The sequence below is a fragment of the Eptatretus burgeri genome, chromosome 6 (assembly GCF_056783735.1).
Source record: "Eptatretus burgeri isolate ZD-2024b chromosome 6, Ebu_testis_v1, whole genome shotgun sequence".
Lineage (NCBI taxonomy): Eukaryota > Metazoa > Chordata > Myxini > Myxiniformes > Myxinidae > Eptatretus > Eptatretus burgeri.
In genome coordinates, this window is record NC_140966.1 from 56,731,123 (window position 1) to 56,757,179 (window position 26,057).

At 43.8% G+C, this 26,057-nt stretch overlaps 1 long non-coding RNA gene across 1 annotated transcript in view; it reads right to left on the minus strand.

The window, feature by feature from the left end:
* Positions 1-9,701: 9,701 nt before the first annotated feature.
* The window catches only part of LOC147024841 (uncharacterized), a 164,028-nt gene continuing 147,672 nt past the window's right edge, over positions 9,702-26,057 (minus strand). Inside the window, exon 2 of the long non-coding RNA XR_015059225.1 lies at positions 9,702-10,821. This is a non-coding gene — a long non-coding RNA (uncharacterized LOC147024841). The remainder of the gene's footprint in view (positions 10,822-26,057) is intronic.

A 26,057-nucleotide genomic window follows, 5' to 3' on the forward strand; every position in this document is an offset into this window, starting at 1 on the left:
TAAATCCCCGATTTTACTAATGTCATAAATAATCTGTTGTACATCATGGGTGATGAAGGTTGTAGTCAAGTTTCATCAGAATCGTGTGTGTAGTTTCTGAGAAGAAAGAAAATACCTATTTGGGGGGTCATTCCCCCCCCCGTAGAGCCCCTTAATGAGCGCAGATTTTGATGTGGTTTATACACTTTGGTACACTTTGGTACATCACTGGTGATGAAGGTTGTGATCAAGTTTCATCAAAATTGTGTTTGTAGTTCCTGAGACGAGAGCAAATACCTATTTTGGGGGGAGGATTCAACCCCTCTGTCTCCCACCCTCGTAAGACCCCTTCATGAGTGCAGATTTTGTTGCAGTCGATACACTTTGGTACATCATTGGTGATGAAGTTTGTGGTCGTTTCATCGAAATTGTGTGTGTAGTTTTGAAGAAGAGAGCAAATACCTTTTCTTTTGTGTGTGTGTGTGGGGGGGGGGGGTACGTCAAAAACCCCCTAAAGACCCCATTATTGAGTGCATGTTTTAATGTGGTCAATACACCTTCGTTAGGCATCAGATATGAAGCTTGTGGCCAAGTTTAATCAAAATCGTGTGTTTGGTTCAAGAGATAATGACTCAAGCGTTTACAGACTGACTCACTCACTCACCTACGGAAACTGCTCGATCACAAAAGCTCACCTGAATAAAGTCCAGGTGAGCTAAAAACAAGGACAAATGTGTCCAAGAGCCGCATCCTAAAGGTTTTGTCTTCACCAGAAGAAGAAGAAGAAGAAGAAGAAGAAGAAGAAGAAGAAGAACGAGAGCCGTCATGGAGGCTCCTCCTTCATTATGAGAAAATAGTGTATTTACGAAATTACAACACATTAAATGGTATAATCTTTAAATAGTAACGTGAACTTTTCGAAACTGTAACGCAAATGTCTGAATATATTTAAAAGTTCATGATGGACGCTCTCAAAAGGAACCCTCAATGCGAGGATGTGTACAGGTGTTTAGTATTTAAGGAGATCCGGATCCTGTATATAAAAGAGCTGAGTCCTAAAGGTTTTGGAAGAAGAAGAAGAAGAAGAAGAAGAAGAAGAAGAAGAAGAAGAAGAAGAAGAAGAAGAAGAAGAAGAAGAAGAAGAAGAAGAAGAAGAAGAAGAAGAAGAAGAAGAAGAAGAAGAAGAAGCTCTCTTGGAGCCAGCGTTCACTACGCGAGACGCGGCTAAAAATCACTCATAGAGCGACACTTGGCAAAACAGAACAAAGTAGAACGGAACTCGGAAGAGCGCATACCTCCACCAGGCTGAACAGTTTACATTTTGTATCCCATTGATGGGCTGGATCTGAACCAAAATCGAATCTGCTTGTTCTTGTCACCAAACCAACTCTTCCACCTCGCTTTATCATGACTTGTCCACAGCTTTTTGAGATATGATATATATATATATATATATATATATATATATATATATATATATATATATATATATATATATATATATATATAGTTTTTGGCCCTCACTCAATTTTAGAATTTAGGCCTATGTTGAACTTTTGTCCTTAAAACTAATTAGTAGTTGAATTCATTGACCTGATATGCAAATGATCTTCAAATTTCAAGTTGATAAGATTAAAATTGAGGATTTTAGAGATCTGGCTGATGTTGACCTCAAATACAGTTGGCGGTTGAATTACGTGACCTGATGTACAAATCCTCTTCAAATTTGACCTTTTGCCCTCAAAAATCACTAGGATTTTGTTGGACCACCATCTCCACCATTTGATGAAGTTTCATGAAGATCGCTTTAAAATTATGACCTGTAGGCGATTATAGGTGAGCGGACAGACAATCGGAAGCGATCAACATACTTGTCAAAAAAAAACTTGCCAAGTAACAAACAGATACAAAAGAGGTAAAAATGGGATGTGGTTGTGGTACCTCCTCTGTGAGCGATTCCGAATCATGGCAAGCTATTAAACAAACCAGTGAGGAGAAAGTGAGCAGGCAGACGCACAACCCTGGCATATATCTTCTTAGCACCACCCCATGGCCTCTTGGGGTAAGCAATATGGCTGGTTGTCGCAAAATATGCAAAACGATGACAATCGGTCACATAAAATGACTAAAGAGACAGAGACCCCTCCTACACAGATGCTCAAGTCTTTGCAGCCATAATAAGCAGCCAGAATGTGTGCTGAAAAGGATAATGACTGCACCTTCTCCAGTGAGGAAAGGGATCCCTGCCTCATGACAAGACAGTGCTCTTCACCAAAGCTAAAAGCTAAAAAGGTGTCACCTGTTCTACAACCAACAAGAGCTATGATGTTCCAGATGAATCGCAGAAGATTAAGTGAACAGAGCTGGAGCTTAGAGGAGAAGGAAATCATCCTCTACTACAAAGCATTCTGTGCATGAAGTATTATTGGTAAAGAAGAAAGATTCGTGGTCAGGGTTCTTCCACTGGGGAGGTCGGTTTTAAAATGATATGCACCGCTTGAACACGAGCGTGACAACTCAGGAGAAGTGTCGTTGCCTTTGTCCTTGTCTCCTCCATTCCTTCTCTTTCTCTTCTCAAACTACCAGTGCCTTCTTATATCTCATGTTCTTGTTGTTGCCATTGCTATTGCTATTGTTGTTGTTGTTGTTGTTGTTGTTGTTGTTGTTGTTGTTGTTGTAGTGAGACTTAACAGGAAATTTAAGAGCCAATCTAATCTTCACCAATGCACAACTGAAAGAAAATACTAATCTGTAACACTCTCCCCTTCAAGGAAGAAAGTTTGAACAGAGTGATTTCCTTTTCACAAAATACAAACCAAAAAAAAAACATTTTCAAAGCCAGAACTAGCATTTAGAAATTCGAAATAGAAAACACATTACCCTCAGTAATAGTGTACTAGATAGTATAAAAATCGTGCAAATTATGATACAAACATCAAATTTGGCATTTCTGTTCTGCAGGGCTTTCTGATCAAATCTGCCCAATTGGCCATTTGAAAATCCAAATTTTGAAAAATTTGAAGTCACAGCTGCCTGAAATTCTTGAAGCGCAAGTGAACATCCCAGACAGAGAACCAAGGGGAGATGCAGTCATCATTGATGGCTCAGCACTTATCAATGCCCTACCTCCACGCACTTCAAATATGTTTGATGACTATGCTAAAGAAGACATCATCCCAAAGGTGGAATCCTATGGTGCCAGGTATGAGAGGGTGGACGTAGTGTTTGATGTGTACAAGAAGTCAAGTCTGAAGTCCGAGGCAAGGTCGAAAAGGGGACAAGGAATCAGAAGAAGAGTGACAGGAACCAGTAAGATCCCAAGTAACTGGAGAGGCTTTCTTCGAGATGACAGCAACAAGACTGAGCTGTTTCACTTCCTTGCGGAAAAGATGTGTGAAGCACAGACGACGAGCACAGTCATTTTCACAAAAGGAGAAGATGCCATGAGCAACACAAGGAAGTCACTGGATGCTGTGTCTCCATGTTGTCATGAAGAAGCTGACACTCGAATATTTGTACATGCCAGGGATGCAACAACGGATGGTAGCAAGTCCATTATCATTAAGGCTAATGACACGGACGTACTAGTCATAGCAATATCTGTACTGCCATCCTTACAGGAATTAGGTCTTGAGAACATGTGGATTGCCTTTGGCCAAGGAGCCAAGGCGCGATGGATTCCAGTCCATGAGGTAGTTTCTGCAATAGGGCCTGAGAAAGCTAGACGGATCACATACTTGCATGCGTTCACTGGAAGTGACGTCGTGTCTGCTTTCCGCGGTAAAGGGAAGAAAACTGCATGGCAGACTTGGAACGTCTTTGATGATCTTTCTGAAACATTCACCAATCTCAGCCAGCATCCAACATTGATTCGTGATCTTGACTTTTGTGAAGTTTTTTTGTTTTTTCAAATTTTTAAAAATTAGGATTTTCAAATGGCCAATCAGGCAGATTCGATTAGAATCCCCTGGAGAACAAATGTGACAAATTTGATGCTTGTATCATCATTTGCACGATTCCTCTCAAAAATTGCTGTTATCTGCCTCACTATAATACTTCCCAACTGACTGCAGTAATAATCACTGAGTTACTCAAATCTTGACAGAGCATCTGCAATTACATTGTCTTTGCCTTTGATTTGTCTAACTTCCAAGTTGAATTCTTGTAACGACAAACCCAATCTCATCAATCTCTGATTTTTATTCTTCATGTTGTGAAGGAAAGTTTAAGGATTGTGAACTGTGAAACGACAACTGGAAAAGTAGTTTTACCTAAGTATACCTCAAACTGAAGCCTGGTTGTGATTAAAGAAATATGCTGACAGCCAGAATGTGTGCTGGTTTTGAGGTCGGTGAAATGAGTTGGTTTTTTACCATCGTTAGGTGCAGTTGGATCTCAGTCATTCCTTCTCTTCTCAAACCACAGTTTCAAATTCCTAACCCTAACCCTAACCCCAACCCTAATCGATTTGATATATCCTGGTGGTTTAATCTTAGGGTCTTGAGTTCAAGCCCCTGTTGAGCTGTTGAAATAACACCAGGTGGGTTGACTCAGCCTGTCATCTTCTGAGGTCAGAAAAAGGAGGAACTGCTTACTGGGGTAATAAGCCATTGAGTATCTAATGTCAGAGTGGTGACCCATCCAGGATTGTACTCCTTAGCCAATGAAACTGCCTCGGCAGCCCTCTGTGCCTCATGGTGTGAAAGGAATAGTTATTATTAGCTTGCCTGGAACGTAGTCCAAGGGAGCTTATGGGATGCACATCGTCTGTCCCTCAGTCTGTCCGTCCATCAATCCATCCATCCATTCGTCCACAAACATTTCCAACATCTTCACTGAAATTCACTGAGGCTCCCTGCTGACATTCTCAAAGTTAAGTTTCCGGTTGTTATTTGTCCCGTTTTAACTGTTTAATTTTCTCACCTACATGTTCCTGTGTGTTCCTAGTTCGGTTTTGTTTCAAAAATCGTGCTATTTTGTGAGTATTTTTGTCGATGTTCTTACCTGGTGTTTGAGGCCTAGGCCTAGGCTTGAGGCCTACTGGTTCCACTCGGTGTTCGATCGTTTTTTTTTTTTTTTTTGTTTTTTTTTTGTTTGTTTTTTCTCCCCATTACTTTCAATTTCTATCCTCCCCATTACCTTCAATTTTCATCCTCCCCACTTTCCAAACATCCCCCATTCTCCCAACTAATCTCTTTCTTATCTCAAAAAAATAAAATAAAATAAAATAAAAAAGTATATACCCAACAACAACAACAACACGCTCACCTTCTCCAGATTCTGCTTCTTCTTCTTCCTCTTAACTTCCTCCTCGTCTTCTTCCTCGATTTTTTTCTACACTTCCATGACCTAATCTGTTGAACTCTCTCATACATTAATATTAACAACAAAAACGATCTTATAATGCTTCATCTTCCTCTCTCACACATGTGGTCCTCTTTACTGTTTCATAATGCACTACTCTTCTGCTATTTTAACAGACTGCTCTCATTTCGACCTCTCCTTCATTCCTTGCCTAAAAAATCCAACTATTACAGCGCTTCTTCTCTCCATTCTCTGAATTCGCCTTCATTGCATCCATCAAGAATTGTGTTAAATCGCATCTCTGACCTAAAACTTTTAAAAACCACAGTTTGCCATCGATGTTCGCTTTCCATCAACCATTCTTTTTTCCAACTTCAGTGCCAACTCACCCCCCCTCACTCCTCACTCTCACTCTCAAAGCAACCATCCCACTCTTCTCCCTCCAAGCCTCCCTCTCACCTCTCTCAAAATTTCCTCCCTCACCTTTCTCCCACCTTTCATCCCCCTCACTCATCCTTCTCTAAGTTGCCCCCCCTCATCCACTAAGCTGCCTCCCTCCACTGCCCTCTCACCTCCATCTCTTCACTCCACCTCCTCAAATCCTCAACTGCCTTCTTCCTTGTCTCTTGTCCCCCCTCCCCCCCCAGCACCACAGAGCCTTTTCTCCTCCTCATTCGCCCCCTCCCCTCGCTATTCTGCAATACCCCACACTCTTTCAACAACCCTCCTTACCTCCCCCTCGTCCCTTGTCCTACCCTCCCCCTCCCCCTCCACCCCCTGCACCCAAAGCCTCCTCCCCTACCTCTTCATTAAAAGTGTGGACCTCAAATATCTGGGGCCTTCACTAAAACCTTTCAGATCTTTCCATACAGGTTGCCACTGACAAACCAGACATTATCTGCCTAACAGAAACTTTCCTCTCCCAAGACGTGTCTGACTCCCAAGTATCTCTCCCCGGTTACTCCCTCTTACATGTTACTCCCGGTTACTCCCTCATCTCCCCGGTTACTCCCTCTCAGGACAGACCTGAGCCTCGTCCTGGTGGAGGTGTTGCTCTCTTCATCAAAGACTCTATTCCTCACTCTCCATGCACTGCTCTCACTCCCCCACACCCCCAGGAATACCTCTGGCTTCGGCTTCCCCTCCACTCCCACCTCATGTTTATATGTGTACTGTACCGTCATCCGAACAGTGATGACTCCATCTACACCTCACTATCCGAAAACATGGACCATCTTCTATCTTCTCATCCAAACTCTCTCTTCCTCTTATGTGGTGACTTCAATTGTCATCATGCCAGTTGGCTAGGTGTGGGTACCTCTCTCACCTGCCATGGCACCTCAGCAAAAGCTTTCTGCGACTCATTGGGACTGACTCAATCGGTCAACTTCCCGACCCGGATCTCAACCAATGGTACTCCATCTCTTCTGGATCTGATTTTGACAAATTTCCCTGACAATATCTGCTGCTCTTCCTTCGCTCCAATTGGTTCTTCTGACCACGTCCTTGTTAAAGTGGACATCTCTCTGGCTGTTATCAGAGAACCACCTCACCGCCGTCGAGTCTGGCATTTCACTCAAGCCGACTGGCAGGGTCTCCGAGCAGCCATCAAACTTACAGACTGGTCTCCTATCACTACTTTCTCAAACATCAACTCATCCTGGGAATTCTTTCAAAGAAACTTGCTCTCCCTCATGCACAGATTTATCCCCTCTCGTGTTTAGTTGTCCTACCCTTCCTCCCGCCCTTGGTTTACTGAAGCTTGTGGCGAGGCAGTTGTCCTGAAACAACTTGCCTTTGCCTCATGGAAAGCAAACCCAACTGAGGGCAATCTCAGTTCTTTCCACAAAGCTCGGAACAAGTGTGTATCTACCCTCAGGAGAGCCAGAAAACAACATCTTTCTCATCTCAAGTCTGAACTCTCAAACCTCTCTCCCTCCTCAAAATCCTGGTGGCGTTTAATCAAATCTGTTTCTGGTGTATGTTCCCCCTCCATCCCCTCCCTTACCTCAAATGGCCGCACTGCTGATTCCACACATGATAAAGCTGAATGTCTAAACTCGGTGTTTGCAGCTAAATCTTGTGTCCTAAACCCATCACTATCTCTACCCACTTTACCCAGTCGCACCCAACTGTCCCTGGACTCTGTATCCTTTTCTCCTGACAAGGTGGAGAGCTTGCTTTCAAACCTCGAGTCAGATTCTGCAACCGGTCCAGACGGCATCAGCCCACATGTCCTCAAAGCCTGCTCTTCTGCTCTTGCTCACCCTCTCTCTGTTCTATTCACCCTCTCATTTGCCCAAGGTCATCTGCCATCTGCTTGGAAATCTGCTAACATCACTGCCCTGCATAAAAAAGGTGCAAAAACAGATCCCTGTAACTACAGACCAATCAGCCTTCTCCCAATCATCAGCAAGGTTATGGAATCCATCATCGCTTCAGACATGAAATCCTTCCTCTTCTCCAATGGCTTGATTTCCAATCATCAATTTGGTTTCAGATAAGGTCACTCTACACTGGATATGCTGCTTCTGCTCTCCCATCAATGGATGGAGGTCCTCAATGCCAGACAGGAAATCCGAGCCGTATCCCTGGACATATCACGTGCTTTTGACACATTCTGGCACCCTGCACTCCTCACCAAACTCTCTTCCCATGGCATTCAAGGTCATCTCCACTCATGGCTCGCAGACTTCCTCTCCTGTCACAGTCAACGTGTGGCCCTAAATGGAGTTCTTTCATCCCCTCTTCCTGTGCAGGCTGGAGTTCCTCAAGGTAGCGTTCTGGGCCCTGTTCTTTTTCTGGTTTTCATCAATGATCTCTCGGACTCTCTGGAAAATCCTCTATTTCTCTTTGCCGACGACTCCACCCTCTGCCGTACCATCTGTCATCCCTCAGACCAGCAAGCAGCAGCTTCTTCGCTCACTGCAGATCTGGATAAAATCACAAACTGGTCCAACACGTGGAACATGTCTTTCAATCCAGACAAATCTCACACTCTCACTATGTCTCTTCAAAAGGACCGTTTAGAAACCCCCCCCATCCACTTTCTCAACAATCTTCTGGAAGAAGTCTTTTCTTTCAAGCTTCTGGGTCTCACTATCTGCCATGACCTTTCCTGGGAAAGTCACATTTTCAACCTCGCCTCAAATGCCAGTCGCCGACTGGGAATCCTCCGTCGTGCAAAGTCCTTCCTCGGCCCTCTTGAGCTCCTGACCACTTACAAAGCTTTTGTCCATAGCCTGATGGAGTACTGCTCTCCCTTCTGGGCTGGTGCTCCTGCCTCCCACCTTTCTCGGCTTCACGCTGTCGAAACCAGGGCATTTAAGATCATCGGCATCTCCCGCAATGAAGCTGAGTCTTTGGGCCTCTCACTCAATCACCGCAGGTTGGTCGGTGGTCTTTCTGTCTTCTACTGACTCCTCTCCAGCCTTGCCCCCCCCCCCTGCTCTCTCTGCGATTTGTCCCTACCACATTTCCACAGGGCGCTCAAGGTCCGCCAACAACCCCCTTCTTGTAAAACTACCAAAATCACGAATCACTGCTCATCTTCACTCTTTCATTCCTCTTTTTTCCCGCCTTTGGAATAAACTTCCTCACTCTATTCTTTCCCATTCTTCCCTCCAGGCTTTCAAAACAGCTGTTCACCACCACCTCTTATCTTCCCCCATCCAAATCCTCGATCTTTTCTACCCCCGATAATCCACCCAAGCCCACTTCCTTCAATTCCCCTCCTTTCCTTCCTGAAAGTCCCTGTAATGTCCATCTTCTCTTCGCCATGTTCCCCGTCCCATCCCCATCCCTCTCCCTTCCACAGTTCACCTAATGTGTCTGTTCCCCACTGTTTTGTCCCTTCCACTCCCACCCCTCTTGTCTCATGCCTCCTTGCTGTGAGTTGTGTGTTAGCTCTCATACGAGCCTCGACCAAGGTATACAAAAAAAAAAAAACAACCTTCATCACCTGATATGTACTAAAGTTCGTTCACGCCATTAAAAAAATAATCGAGGTCTCAGGAGTTTTACGGGGGGTTGTCCCCCAAAATAGGTATTTGTTCTCTTCTCAGAAACTACACACAATATGTTGATGAAACTTGACCACAACCTTCATCACCCATGATGTACCAAAGTTTTTCCACACCATTTAAAAAGAAAAATGAAAATTAGTTTTTTGTTTTTTTATCGGGCCGATAACATGGGTTCATTGGTACATTTTGCTGATTCCGTCCCATGTTGATCAGTATCATTATTCCACCAGGTGAGTGCCCAGGGGTATTGGCCCAATTTTTATGAAACCTCAAACTGTTGCAAAGCAAGCAGAAGAGCAAGGGTCTCTTTTTCTATTGTAGAAGAGTTATTTTGGTGTTTATCATGTTATGAAGACCCTCACCAATTCCGGCCAAGAATTGAGGGGAGTCATCTGAGGATTCTCGAATATACGGTTTATTGAAGTTGCACAGCACTTGCAAGCGGAGGTGGCACAGGGACTAACTACAGCAGTCAGACCCTGTACCACACTAAAGGTTACACTCCAAAAGTTTCAGATATAAAACCTATTCCAAGGCAGAAGCAAGGCTGGCAAGGACACAGGCTGGCTTGTTGGTAATACATCGTAAAGCAAACTAAAACGAAGACAAAGGCTTGGAAACACAATTTGAAGCAGCCAGGACAAGGGTTTGAATCCAGACACCTGATTAATGCAATTTATGAATGTTTAAATAGGTCAAATGTACAAATATGGACCAATGGGGCCATCATCTGATCCATAACAGTGTCATAACAGTTTTCCCTCCTTGGCCACATTTGGACATCAAATGACATAATTTAAAGATTATTGAGCAAAGGAAAAACATCTCTGACAACCAATTCGATTTTACAGCCAACAATTATATTTATAAAACCCCAAATGATTATATCACCCATGATCACCATACCCTGTTCCTAGAGGAGATAGATATGTATTACACCAGTCCAATTAACAATGGCATTGAACGCTCAGAAAATACAGTCGAGGCACACCCCGTTGACCTGAGGGGAAGGTAGATTTTGGCAGGCAAGAACTTGGGCTCGTTGCTGGGTTGAAGGTGATGAAAAGGATCAGAGAGGTGACCCAGAGTCCCAGCCGAGTTCGACCCCTTGTAGCAGCAGCTTGGGCAATCAGGTTTGATTCATCAAAAGAGCTGTGCATGTTGGATGCAGTCATGGTGGCCCCCAGCCGCACCACTGAACACATGTTGCAGGGGACTCGCCGAGTGGCCGTCAGGGCCTTCGTTATTCATTGAGGCAGCCACAGCAAGTGCATGATGTATTTGCAGAGCAGCAATCCACGGTTAACGCAGGACTTGCCCAACCTTCTCCTCAGTGCGTTTTCTTTCTCACATGTTCATCTTATCTCCTCAGGAAGGGGGTAGTTTCATGATCACGTGTTGAATGCCCAATCACCCAAATCTGGGTTCTCCCCATCGTGCAATCTTTTGCTTGAAGTTCTTTCAAAGCTCCACTTGACGAAATCGTACAGTGCATCAAGGACTGCTTTCAACACTCCGAAACAAATAAAGCATCAATCAAACACCAATCAACAAACTTCGTGGGTTTATGTATTTCCACAAGACTGACAAAGGTTCTTACAAAATGCATTCAACTTACATTATTTGTCATATCAATATTTTATCCCTTTCCTTGTTATTTTTTTCCCCTTTCCAAAACAACATGCTAAAATATACAGAAATCTCAGTTGTACGTATACTCAAAACATTCATCTCATTTGCTATTTCCATGTAAAAGCAAACAGTCTTTATCTGGGTTTCAATTTGTAATCAATAATTCTTTTCACCAAAAAAATATTCCATTATCTATTCAAAAATATGAAAGTTAGCTACTTCTTTCAAGTTCCGAATCCAACGCGATTCGATTTTTCACAGTTACCATTTTAACATTTGCAATCATTATCTGCTAAACAATCCACACTTTCATTCACAAGCAGTTCCAGGGCAACTGCCATTATATATTTATTTTCCCAGCTAACTTGGCACTTCTGTGCTGATGAAAGATAATATATATGGAAATGTTAGAAAATGGTCAAGTCAGTGCTAGAAATACCTCAACTTACTTATGTAAATGTACAAGAAGTACAACTTAATAAAAATCATGCACTTGTCCAATTAATCAGAAGACAGATAACATAGGTAATATTTAAATTGGCTTGAAGCATCATTGCACTCTTTTCAATATATAATTCTTTTATTTTGACCGATTTAACATTTATTTCATCGTTATGTTTTCTGTACTCCGCATAATTCTCGTTTATTCTTTTGTTTTTCTTTCCACAAATTGTCGAGTCATTTTATTTAAATTACAGTCAGGTCAGTATCATCTCTGAATCAGTGAGAGCAATACATGGTACAATTCCTCATTCCATTTAATTGATTTCATGATTGCTGTTGGTCTCGCCATTCTTTATCATTCTGCATTATTGTTATGTAAATACCATGTTTTTTCCTTATAACTTGATTTCTAATATGTAGTGTTGACCAATCTGTCGATCAATTTAATAACAGAGACCCTTTTTCAATATTATGTAAGTACCTTAACTTAATATATTATTATCTTGATTCAATTCTCAGTAACTTTTTCCTATCCTCAATTAACAGATTATCAAAGTCCTTAGGTAAAGGATTCTCAATTTGAAATCTCAAACAAAAGTTTATATCAATTATGACCAAAAGAAACATCATGGTTCATTCCCAATGAGTTCTTTTCCTTCAATTTTCCGATTTTTATGAGCTTAGTCTGAAAGTAACTAACACGGTTTCCATACACTATCTCCATTTTTTATGTATTTGACAATACAACCAATCCGGTAAAAGGTGTGTGAAAATCACTTTTCTGATCAATATCACATATAAACATTATCATGAGTATGACTTGTTGGTCCCATTGACCCTAAGATTATCCCCATCACCACCATTACAGGTCAAAACACACTGGTGTACCATGTCTAGGTGTTCGCAAAACATTGTGCAGATCACACCTGTGTGTTCGGTTAACATAATTCACAAAATAGATTCCCAAATAATTCAAAGATAAGTTATTCACAGGAGTAATTAAACATGAGTAATTCACAGCACTATCATTGTCGTCACAGAGTGATTCTTTTTGAAGTCTTTCTCGGGCTCTGCAAACCCCCCCATGATGAGAGTTCCACGCCGTTGTTGTCGGCATGGCGTCATTCAAGTTTCCGAGCTGCAGATTACACTTTGGCTGCAGAGCGTCCATTTTGAAAACAAGAACTTTGATAACATTGTTACAAAATTTCTCCAAACAGTTAAACAACACCAAAGGGTAACATTGTTTCATTACTTGATCAGCATCCATTTCTTTGTTTAGCTAATCTCTATCATCACTCCAGAACTCAATCAACAGTTAAATCTTTGACATTGACCATCTATCCACTTCTCCCTCACCAAAACAGCACACATGCTGCAATATCCAACTTACTTACACGAACCATCTATCACTTGCGTAAATCCACTTTAAATACAAATCAATTCCTTGCTCAAAACAAACAAAGCATTTAAATCCCCCTTAACATCCAATCTACATTATTCCAATCCTCTACCATTGTGACAATAAATAGAATTATCCGATTAAATCTAATGAATTTACCCTGACAGGTAGAGGCCCATATAAACACAACAGACATGTGTTTTTTTCTGTCTGTTTCCCGCACAGAAAGCTATGCAATGAATCTCAACGTATGAGGAGGCAATTAGGCCCATCAATCCTGTGTAATCATGGCGTGTGGTCTAAGTCCTTCTCTACGCTTCATTAGTTCGTGCTCTCTGGCAGCTTGTTTCACCTCCACCGCCGCTCCTTCCTTCCCGATCCATAAGTTGGTTGTCATCAGAGTGTGTTTAGCGGTGTAATCTCTATGCGCCTTGGCCATGTATTCATAATCCTGCCCTGTTTCATCGTAGTAGACAGTGAGTACAGTGCAAAGCCAATTCCATTCCTTCCAGATCGATGTCGTTGCTAAGCAACCATTCCTCTACATCCCATAATCCTCCGCACCTCGGTCCCGCGTCGCTCACCATCCAAACTGTTGTCCAATGTCGGTAAAATTGTAAAAGCATCGCCCTCAATGCCATTCCCAAACAAGCAAAACGACTCCCGAACTTCCCGGACCCCAAAATCCTGCATCTGAAGCCGCGAAATAGGTTTGGAGAAGGAAGTACAGTACACAAAGAGCACGAATCTTCGCAGAAATGGTGGCCGCGAAGATATAAAAAAACGCGTTTTAAAATACACTTTGTGTGCATTTCAACACAATAGCTACCAAGCCATTAAACCTTGCTGGGTTGAGCAACCAGAAAATTACCTTCACAATGCCTGCGATAGCTCGCTCCCCCCCTAATGGACTTCACTTTCATCTCATCCCCTAGCTGAGCTGAGATTCAAACACATTGTGGAGAGGGCTGGCCAATCACATCACACCATTACCGTCACCACTGATGCATATGCTCACCTGCACTCACCACTCGCTCACCTTTTCTTTCGCACACCTCTCTAATTAACTATAAACCATGGAGGTTCAAAATGTACTAACATGAACACAAAACCTCCCAACAGCATCCAAGACCAGGAGCTTCACAATCAATACCCCTCCAGTTCGCCAACCAGCATGGCGACCGAAGCAAAACCACTCCACATTCAACCGTGTGATTTTAAAACACCTTCCATAAAATTCCCTACTGTGCATCCCTCCATCAGTCAGGGAAACAAATCATTGGGGCAAGAATGAACAACCCCACAAATTCTCTTGGCACAGCCCAGACGTTACACATGTGAAAACAGCAGACACTTTGTAACACCCACCAAACAACAACAGATAGCTCCACTCTGGCGCCAACCGGCACGCGAAGCACCCACCAAACAAAGGCCAGCGAGCAGCCATCGCTGAATGGAACTCCGTGGTGTCGGAATTGTGACGGAAACCTGTAACCATCCTATGAGCTCGATATATTTTTCCGTGCATATCAATCCTATGTCCATCCTAGTTACCCTAAGATAATCATGCATACATCATCATTTTTATCATTATCATTATAACAGTTATTTGAATGATGCTCTGAGGAGACCATCTATTTATCACGTATGCAACGTACAGTGTTCAAAGCCAAAACAGCATACAGACTTTATCGAACCATGAGAAAACCCGAGCCTTGGTCCATTTGACTACCACAGCTTAACCACAGCACGAGTACTGGAGGGAATTCTCACACATAATCTCCAAACTGTCTAACGAAGTGGTTAATTCCCTATCGAGTTCACACAGACACAGACACAGACACAGACACAGACACAGACACAGACACAGACACATACCTCGGTAAAAACACTCAATGACATTCGCCCATTACTATGAATTAGCAGCACGTGCAGAATCGGTCATCATCATCCTTCCTCCGGATTTGGTGTGCGCAATTCACCTCCTCCAAAGTCTTCACGTTTACGATGACGACCAATCATTATCTCTATACAAACATACAAGTTGTTCCACACATACAAGTTCCAGGTTGGAACACTCAACTTGCGTCTAACACAAAACTCAACCTTCCCACTCACATTGTATTCGCCTCCTCGCTCGTTTACCTTGTGTTTTCCTGTCTCAGCTTGTGACCCCGTTAGCCAAGCTGCTGACGCCCTCCAGGGTGTTTCATTCTGTCTCGAGCATCCTACTTTGCCCTCCGTCAACACAGAGCTGACGGTGTATAATATCTTTGGATCTAAAGACCCGGTCAGCGAGAAGGGATCCTGTCTTCCCGCTGTCCATGTTATCCAGCCCTGTACTCCCTTACAACATGTTCCTTTGGGTAACTCTATGTTCTTTGGAGAGTTATTCCCCATTGTATGTTCTTAACTTGTCACTAGCCTAAAGCTTTAGTCTTTTCTCGTTTTACCGTGCAGGCTCAAAGACCCGCTCTTCTCGATTGCCTTAAAGCTTTTCTTTCCTCTGAGGGACTCTGGACCCTCCCAACTATTACCCCAGGACTCTAACCTGCGATCACAGGACTCTAACCTACCCCCGTTTCACTCGGACGTTCCTTGTCCTCTGACCCAAACCAGTCACCTGAATCCGGCCTCATAGCCCCTATGCTCCTCCAACAAATCGCATTCGACTTTCCTCATTTACTGTTACCAGTTCGGAACCCGCGCAGACCCCGAGGCTGCGCTCAACGGAGATCCCTCCGGATCGCGGCGTCAGCTGCGCTCAACGGAGATCCCTCCGGATCGCGGCGTCAGCTGTGCTCAACGGAGATCCCTCTGAATCGCGGAATTCAGGACCTGACAGAGTCCCATCTGGGTCGCCAGATGTTATGAAGACGCTCACCAATCCCGGCCAAGAATTGAGGGGAGTCATCTGAGGATTCTCGAATATACGGTTTATTGAAGTTGCACAGCACTTGCAAGCGGAGGTGGCACAGGGACTAACCACAGCAGTCAGACCGTGTACCACACTAAAGGTTACACTCCAAAAGTTTCATATATAAAACCTATTCCGAGGCGGAGAAAAGCAAGCAAAGAAAGAAACAACTGGCAAGTGGGTTTTCTCCCCCCTCCCTGCGGCCCTCGGGAGAGAATTAGCAGTAAACAGCTTCTTTCTCATGCTTCAAACAGCGAGAGATTGCTGGCACATATTCAAAAACAGGAGCAAATCCTTTGTAGTTCTCCAAGATTGTTGACACTCCACTGGAATTCATAACAGCCTACAGAAGCAAGGCTGGCAAGGACACAGGCTGGCTTGTTGGTAATACGTCGTAAAGCAAACTAAAATGAAGACAAAGGTTTGGAAACACAATTTGAAGCAGCCAGGACAAGGGTTTGAATCCAGACACCTGGTTAATGCAATTGATGAATGTTTAAATAGGTCAAATGTACAAATATGGACCAATGGGGCCATCATCTAATCCATAACAGTGTCATAACATATCAAACTTTGAATAATAGCAAAAACATTCATGGTGATCTCTGCCTGCAGCATCTTCCTGTAGCAAAACAGCTCCAGCCTACACAATGCGAGCATGTACCATTAATTTTAAGTTTTTCTGAAAATTTGGGGCTGCAAGAACTGGAAAATTCATAAGTATGGCTTTAAATTTGTTGAATGCAGCCTGACATTTTCCATCCCATACAAATTTTGCCATTTTATTCAGCATTAGTTAAAGGAATAACAACGTCAGATGAATATTGTCGTGTCCAGGGGTTTAGCCCCAACTTGGACGGATGGCCAAACAGTTCTCCCTTGGAGGCCCACAGCCAAGACTCCGGAGATGAATTCACACGCGGGAAAAAAAATACAAGGCGCTTCACCAGGGTGGAAGCACAACACAGAGGTTTTACTCTCAAACCCACAACAGATACATGGACACAAGCTAATTAAATAAATAATGATTTATTAAACAGAAAAATCAACAATTATAATGAAAATGAAGCAAGACGAGAGGTACCCTAAATCTAAATCTAATTGAGAGGCGCTCCACGCTCAGACAAGGTCTCACATAAAATAAAGAAAATATAGAAAACAATTTTCGTTCCTTCACTTAGCTGAGTCCAGGCGATCTTTTTACTGAGGAAGTGTGCTCGCAATGCGTCGTCGCTGTGCGGGTTACCGCACCCCAAAAATGGTGCTGAGCAATTTGTGAGGCAATATTCGACATCAGGGCTCCCGAACCGTGGTGTTGCTTCTTCGTTGACCGTGCTTGCTGATCCCACCTGCAGAATGGCGCCGGTCCCTTTGGTGATACACACGAGGCTTTGAGGTCCGTCTCTCATGACCGTATCTCTACTCCTGCAACGACCTGCCTCCCCTTTCTCTTGCCGAGATGCGCTCTGCTTTTCTGATAGCCTCCCTCACACCCAACTCGACTCGTGAATTCGCTTCTCGCTACGAGTTGCTTCCCCGTCCTCTCCGATCACCTGCCTCCCACACGCTCCTCTTCTTCCTACTCACGTCACACCCATCAATCATCCCTTGGGGGGTGTGACTTCACCCGCTGTCACCCTTCGAGGCGGGGCTTCTTCCAACCTGGTCATGCAGCTCGGTTGTAATGGTCGTTATGGTCATAAAAACGTAATTCTATCATTGCTGATTTGCAACACAAAAAACAAAGGGAAAAGTAACAGAGAGGCGATTACATACTGGGCAAATTATCCTTAATCCCGATCTAATTAACACTGCACAACCCCCCCCCCCCCCCCGTGTGGTAACAAGTAACACAAGCTCAGTTTCCCTACTTAGTTTACATGGGGATGTCTCCTCCACGTCCATGTAGTCTTGAGGGTGTTCCGAGAAATGTGAATGTGAGGTGCATTTTTGGGTAAAAGTAGGGAACCTGACGTTTTAACATAATTAGGGTATCCAGATGTTAAGCTGAATTTTGAGTTTTTGACCATCTCATTAGCATAAACAAAATGGCTGCCAAATTGCAATTTTTTGACACATTCTTGGGGCAAGCATTTATATATCACTAGGCGACCCATGAACCCGTTGGGTTCCCGTTGTGACTGCGGTTGATGAAAAAAAATCATTTCAAGAGAGAGAAAAAAAAAGATCGCTCCAGCGAACTATACCGCTGAGGTTGTTTGCATTGATCAAATAATCCCGAAGAGTACTTGACTGAATTGGGAATTGATTTTTTTCATTGCCCGATTTGAACGAAACTTGATACTGCATACCGTAGGAGAATGGTGAGTAAGGTGGCCCTAAAATTTTTGTGCTATCGTGTACCGTTTTGACTGTAGTTCGGAAACATACATACATACAAGATGATAGTTTTAGTAATATATAGATGTATGTATAATATATTATATATAAAAACACAAATTTATTCCTTAGTATGTATTTAACTAATGTTTCTTTTTATTTTCAGGTGACGATGGATCCAGTGGTTAGCTTGAAAAGGCCTTCGTCTGTGGATTATAGCTTGTGCATCTGTCACAAGCTTGCAAAACCGTTCCTGCATCAGAAATGAAACCAGTTCTGAAATTTGTTCAGGCTTGTCATTGGCGACTATTATGGAAAGCTCAGCATGGCATTTATTATCTGCTTCGGCAACATATGAAAGAAAGGTTGGCACCAATAGTTGCCACAGGGCTTGCAAGGTGAGTTTGTGAGCCCTCATACCCTTGTTGTATGCCTTTCTTGAAAGAACAACCTCTACTGTACCTTGATCCAGCAATCCACTCTCCACCCACACCTCCGTTAATCAAGATCCATCCATATGATCTCCTATAGCCTTAAGAAAGTTCATTGAGATATGGAAGCCACCAAGGCGTGGAATTAACATATCTTGGTATTCTGGAACAGACGACTTTAGTCCCATTAGTCTGCAGTAGAGTGCTTGGTCCACTGTGAGGACTGCATGCTCCTGTCCAAAATATGAAGATATTGCCATGCATCTCTTCAGAACTGTATTTGAAGTATCTAATTCATGAGCCTACTGCATTCATATCTAATTCATGAGCAAGGATTATGGGCAAGTATCCTACTGCTGTCTGATCTTGGCTGCTGTCAGGTTGACTCAGCCTGTCATCCTTCTGAGGTCGGCGAAGTGAGTACCAGTGTACTGGGCCCGGTGTATGCCCCGGTTAAAATAGGTGTACCATATCCCTGTGTCGTAAGAGGCGACCAGGTTTGCGTCAGGAAGGGCATCCGGCGTAATACCTGTGCCAAATCACTATGCGGATCATACGGATGATCCGCTGTGGCGACCCCTAACGGGAGCAGCCGAAAGAAGAAGAAGATCCTACTGCTGTCTGCTCTGCTTCCACTGACAAGATTGATTGATTGAATACTGTCCAAGGTCTTGTCTAAATCTTGACGATGTAGAAAGAATGCTAGATCTGTAGCTTCTGCTCGTTTCACAGAATAGTTGTCTTCGTCAGATTTCCTGAACCAGGCCTCGTCAACAGGGGCAGTGAATACTGGCTCACATGTGTCTCGAGTAATATTGGCAGGATGCAGCTCCTCGAGGACATTTGCTACAATCAGAGTACGTCTGATGGATGGCGTAAGCATCTGAAGAGCTGCCTCTGTCGTTTGGCTCCGTTGCCAAGCGGCCATTTGGGTTGCATGGAAAGTATTCTTCCCATCTCACGTTTCATCAAGGATATCAATATTATCACAGGTGTGGTGGATAAATTTGTTTGCCATAATATTTGGTGGAATGATGGCACCAGTTGCGTGATCTAAGGATTTTAGAGTTCTCTCAGCCAACGAAGTGTCGATTTGCAACACCTGCTCATAGCTTAGACAGTGTCCAGCCTTGTTAAACAGCTTCACTAGACATTTTGACCGTGAAGCTTGGTGTAGTGTACTCACTGGCAAGGCCAACATGTTTCGGAATCCATTTTTGCCACCACTGACACAGTAAACAAGATCCTGTGCTATACTCAGAACTCTGCTTCGGACAAGTTCCTCATCGTTTTCAGCACTGTCGTATTCTTGGGTCTCTTCACCACCAAAGATAAATTTCAACAGCATATATGAACTATCTGGAATGCATTCTATTGCAGCATCTTCATTTACAGAAAAACCTTGGTCGCCTCGGGTTTCCATCATATCCCTGCGAATTTTCAGAGCGACATGTATCAAGGACAGGAAAGTGTCATCTTGCGGCTCATATTTAGGCAGTGTTGACATTTCCTCACACTCCTGGATGTCGTCTTTCGTTTTCAGAACTGCAGTAGGTTGATACTTTGTAGGAATCAGTATAATTTTCCACTCTGATGAACACCTGTCAAGTGGTTGGTAGAAGTTGAAAAGGTTACCGAGCTTTAACTGTAACTTTTCCTTGAATGTTGTACTTCTAATGTAGTAGGACTGTTGAATAGTTGTTAATGATTCCTCAGCCAGCTCCTCATACCTCTCCCAGACATTCTCAAGAAGCAATACGTGTTTTTTGTCAGCTGCTTGATGAAGCTCCTTTCATAACCATATCATAGCAAGGTCTGTATTGGCCGATTCCTGCTTTGTTGTTGTGGTAGATCTGGTGAATGCTCTTAGACAAGTCAGGTGATATTTGGCCTCAGCTACGATCAAGTCAATCTCACCACTCAGTCGAATGCTGACTTTGTAGTCAACATGAGAAGCTTCAATAAACGCAATAAACGCCTGTCAACACTACTACTACAACTTGCTTCCTCTTTCGAATGTTCTGCCTGAATCCTCTGTAGTCGTTATATTTTACTTTTATTCGTGAAGTGAGCATAACACATTTTGTACCACAAGTTTTTTGGCTGCAGCAGAATCAAACACATCTTCAAGACGATCAATCACATCGATATTCTTTGAGTACCTTAGTTTCATTCTGCTACATACAGCAGTCCTAACTGTACTGAGTCCATGACCACTTGCTTCATTTAGAGGAACTCTGGCTTTATGGGTTTGATAGAATATGCACACGCTGTAATCCACAGACGAAGGCCTTTTCAAGCTAACCACTGGATCCATCGTCACCTGCAAATAAAAAGAAACATTAGTCAAATACATACTACTAAGGTATAAATTTGTATGCGTATATATATATATATATATATATATATATATATATATATATATATATATATATATATATATATGTACATGATATTGTTGCGGGTTGGAGGTCGGGTGAGAAGACCACGAGGTGGGCGAAGCTATCTCGGTTCCCACCAGACTACCCGGAATTGTAGGCCGTTGCACACGGATAATTCCGTGACGCGGCGGGTCGCTTAACCGACCGTGGACGCCAATAACTCAACCGCGTGACCTCGGATCCTCTCGTCTATAGGTTAATTGGGTTACCTAATTAATCACGTGATTTAATTACCGGGGAACACGCCCTCGGTACGCCTTGTCCGAACCGGATCACTCTACCGGACCGGATCACTTTACCGGATCGGATGCAGCCGAGCGACACTGCCAAGGACGTTCCGGCTAAAAGGAATGGATCATTGGGAATAAAGTCCCGGCTAAACTAGGATTCGGACCATGCTGGATCAATGGAAGAAAAGACAAAAACGAGCAGGGAACATTCCTAATAATAATTTATTAACAATGGGTGAGGAATGGTATGTGGCACGCTGAGGATTTATTGGGGTATGTTGTGCAAAGATAGGGAAGAGAGAGGTGTGGTGCAGAAAATAAACAAGCAACTTACAAAAGCGGACACAGAGCAGACTTAATGAGAAAATAATAACAATAACGATATTCTGCAGTCTTACTTAAGCAGACAGGTGCCAGGTCACACACATACGCACACACACAGACACAGAAAACCCAATGAAGAGGGAGTATTGGAACAAGAAGGGAAAGGAGTTGAAGCTACGATCTTGGTACCTTTGTTCTTGATGGCCCGGACGCGCCACCAATATGTTTCGGGGGAGGGGGGATGCTCCGTGGTGTGGTGCCCGACAGTGGGCGCATCGTCTCTGGCTTCAGCAGCGCGTGTGGCGACCGTGTTCGTGAAGGAGGGGCTTGAGTGGAGAAGGGGCGGAGTCCATACAGCAGGAGGCGGGTCGTGGAGGTGTCGACGAGGGCGAGGCCAGAGCGAGAGAGGCGGAATACAGGCAGCAGGAGGCGCGTCGTGGCGATGTCGACGAGGGCGAGGCGAAAGCGGGAGAGAGGCGGAGAAAGAGAAAGGCGGAGGGATGCTCCAACCTTTATTGGACTTGCAGTGCGCGGGAAGGGGCCACCCCGAAGCGAAACGTTGTCACCTGAATTGGGTGCTCCGATTGGCCCCGACCCCTCACGTTGCCCGCTAACTTTGGCCGGAAACCGCCTCACTTCGTTTCCGGCAAGGTCATCTCAGACAGCAGCTATATTCCGCTCCGACCCCACGACATGACACGAATCGCCCACACCGAAACCGACACGCGAATCGTCCTGCAAAAACCCCCAGGCCGTGCCTGGCGACCGGCCGAGGGTCCAGCATGCTTGCTCGGGCATCTGACCAGCGCCGATCAACACGCCCGCCCCGCGCGCACCAACTTGGCCCCCACCACACAACACTCCCCGACTCGATCGCAGCTTCGCTGGCCGTAGAGACGAGAAGACGTTCACCATCCGTGGGGAATCCGCTGCTGCCAGCACGGGCCGAAGGGACATTGTTATGGATAAATCTATGCATGTTTCGCGAGCGGCGTACTTGTCTGCCTTCGAGCACATTCTATACAGTGCGTGGGGTTCAGCCATTATGCACGTGGGCAGCACCCGCGTTCGCACGACTCCACTAGTGTGTGTGCGGGGCGAACACAAATATGTGTCGGATATATGGTTGAAAAGGAACGCGCCGCTTTTACCTCGCACACTCGTATCCCGCCCAACGTGGCATGGAGTCACCTTTATCGGCCTCCGTATGCGTTTCCTGCAGTGTGGGCGTCATGCTGGCTGTGTTTCCTGTGTTGTGAAAACACCATTCGTGTAGCGTCTTTAGAGGTATTAATTCATATGCCTTTTTAATGCAACCGGAAATGTTCCCCAGATCATCGGAAGCTCGAGTCGATAATCCCGGACTGCCAAGCGCACTGTATGACTCGCCACACGCATTGGGTTGAGGGCTCGCTTGGGAACGAGGGTTTTGCGCCGTAAATGCTCGCGCGTTATCGTTTCCTCGCAGTGGCGCCGCACGCGCTGCCCTCCATGAGGGCCCACCTCACAGCGAAGGCACACGTGGCTCAGATTTAGCTCAGGAATAATCAGACTAAAAGAAGAGTTGTGACCAAATGAAGAAAAAATGATGTAAGCAAACCTAGCTATGAAATCATCGCAACGCACTCCCTTGTTGTCCCGCTAGACAAAAGGAAAGGGACTATCTACACGTATAATAATGAAATAACTGTCTTGGGACCACTATCTGTTGGATGCATGCGGTTCCAAGAACCGCACCAATATATAAATGCTTGCCCCAAGAATGTGTCAAAAATTGCAATTTGGCAGCCATTTTGTTTCTGCTAATAAGATGGTCAAAAACTCAAAATTCGGCTTGGAAACCGGGTTAATCGAATTTAGCATACCCTACTTTTGTTAAAAAGTCAGCTTCCCCACTTTTACCCAAAAATGCACCTCGAAATTTATACATGGCCTTTTTCCATAAATCCGGATAAGGTAATGGGCCAAGCAACTCAATACGATCCTATCTTTCTGATGAAATTCGTCCATCTTCCCCACAAACAACATCATTTACAAAATCTCCGATACCATTCAGTCATACCCAGGAATCTCTTGAGCTCCTCCTTACCTTTAGGTGCTGTCAAGCTATCAATTACTTCCACCTTTGCTTTTACTGGCTGAACCTGACCTTGACCCACAACCTGGACTAAAGCAAATTCTGATTTTAAAATATTTATGGGCAGTTTGGCATCAGTAAGTCTCGTAAAGAAAGCACGGATTTTCATCTCAATTCATGGAATGGATGATGACATCATCAATGTATAATAATGAAATAACCCCCTCAATATCCTCTACCCCCCTCAATATCCATGGTAAGGTCATTGGTGAGGTGTTGAAATGTGACGGGGCTATTATTTAGGCCGAAAGGAAGAACTTTATACGAGTAAAGTCCATTCATTATCATAAAAGCAGAGATTTTCTTTACTCATTCAGGAAGAGGAGTCTGCCAGTACCCCTACAATAAGTCAAACTTGCTCACAAACTTGGCTTCATCAATCCTGTCAATCCATCCATCCATCGGGACCATACTCCATGCAGAGCGTTGGTGCTGCCTAAGCAGTCTCCTTGGCTATTGGACACAATCCTGGACGGGTCGCCACTCCGACACAGTATACCAGCATGCTGGCACTCATTTTGCCGACCTCGGAAGGATGACAGACAGAGTCAACCCCACCTGGTATGAATTCAACAGTGGAGTGGGGTTTGAACTCAGGATCAGAGGATTCCAAGCCACCACCCTAACCATTGAGCCAACACCAAGTATAATCCTGTCAATGCGATTGGATAAGTCAGTTCTTGACTGCATTCACCCATTTTAAATCAGTGCATCAACGGAAACTGCCATCTGGCTTGGGTGCTCGGATGCATAGTAAACTCCATTCACTGTCACTAGGTTCAATGATGTCATTCTTGAGCATGTACTCAACCTCTTTATGAAGATGTTCCAACTTGACAGGGTTCATCCTGAATGGGTGCTAGTTTACTGGTGTGGCATCACCTACGAATCTTTCTATGATATCTTGTGACTCAAGATACTATGCACTTGACGTAACCTATTTCACTCCCAACTGGTGCAAAACCTGTTGAAAAAGTTTTGACATGAAATTGGATCCTTGACCAGATTGTTTGACTTGAAGTCAGCCAACAAGGGTAAATAACTTAAACTAAGGTTTTGGCATTGTTTTGGGTCACAATTTTTAGATCCTCGTGGAGGATCTGTCTTACTCACGTTGTTGTTCTTCATCTTCTTCTTGTGGACTTTTTTGTTTCACAGCCTTCAGTTTTCATAGAAACTTCCTGAAACTTGGCATATATATGTAAAAATACCCTCCGCAGACAGTAATCATCTCCGATTTTGAAAATTCCTCTGAGAAAAAAAAATTATGACGTCAAAATATCTCTGCTAATGGAAATCGCCTAAAAAATTATCTCCGAAACTAGGCAAGCTTTTTGAATTCTGTTTGCGGGAATCGAACAGGGCATTAGCAGAGATGAATTACCGCACATATGATACATCACTATGACGTCATATCAATTTTTATGACGTCATTCCTATTTTTTGTCATTTTTTGTTTCACAACCCAGAGTTTTCATCGGATCTTCGTGAAACTTGCCAGGTATATGCAGAAAGCCCACACGCAGGCATTAACCATCTCCGATTTTGGAAATTCTTCCCAGAAAAAAAGTTGACTTCATAATATCGCCGCCAATAGAAATCGCCTCTACCGTTATCTCCGAAACTAGGCAAGCTGTTTGAATTTTGTTTGTGGGAATCAAGCCGGGCATTAGCACAGATAATTTATCGCAAACCTGATACATCACAATGACGTCATATTCGTTTTTATGACGTCATCGTTAAGAGGACGAGGATCTTAGCTCATTTGAGCTTGTTATGAGAGGTATCGCCTCTGGGAACCAAGTAGAAGCACACATAATAGTCAGCATGTATTGGTTGCCTGCCTTAATCTTGGGTAAAGGACCTGCACAACCAATGATAACCCGACTGAAGGGCTCAAAGACCGGAATGGGTTTTAACGGCACTGAAGGAATGTTTTGATTCAGTTTTCCTACCATCTGGCATGAGTTACAGGATTTACAAAACTCCACAACATCACGCCACAATCTGGGCAAAAAAAATGTGTCAAAATTTTGTCACATGTTTTGTTCACCCCTCGGTGACCTGCGAATGTTGTCGCATGCACCAAACTCAAGATCCCATTACGATGCATTTGCCAAACCACAATTTGATAATGTACCTTCCTTTCATCATCAGGTGGTCTCTATTTCCTCATTAAGATCCCATCTTCCTTAAAGTAGCAAACTAGTATTTTGGGAACCTCCTCCTCCATGAAGGACTCCATTAGCTATAATTTTGAGTTCAGCATCTTCCATTTTCTCTTCTACAAGGCTCTCTCTTATGAGACTAATCTGTTCTAATGCCTTCCCAGACTTTTCTTTTTGGCTACCAGATTTGTCGTCTGGTCCAATAATATGACTACCACTGGTTTTACTCGTGTCAAAGTCATCACTGACCTGGCCCATAAAAGTATCTTCTAAAGTGTACATG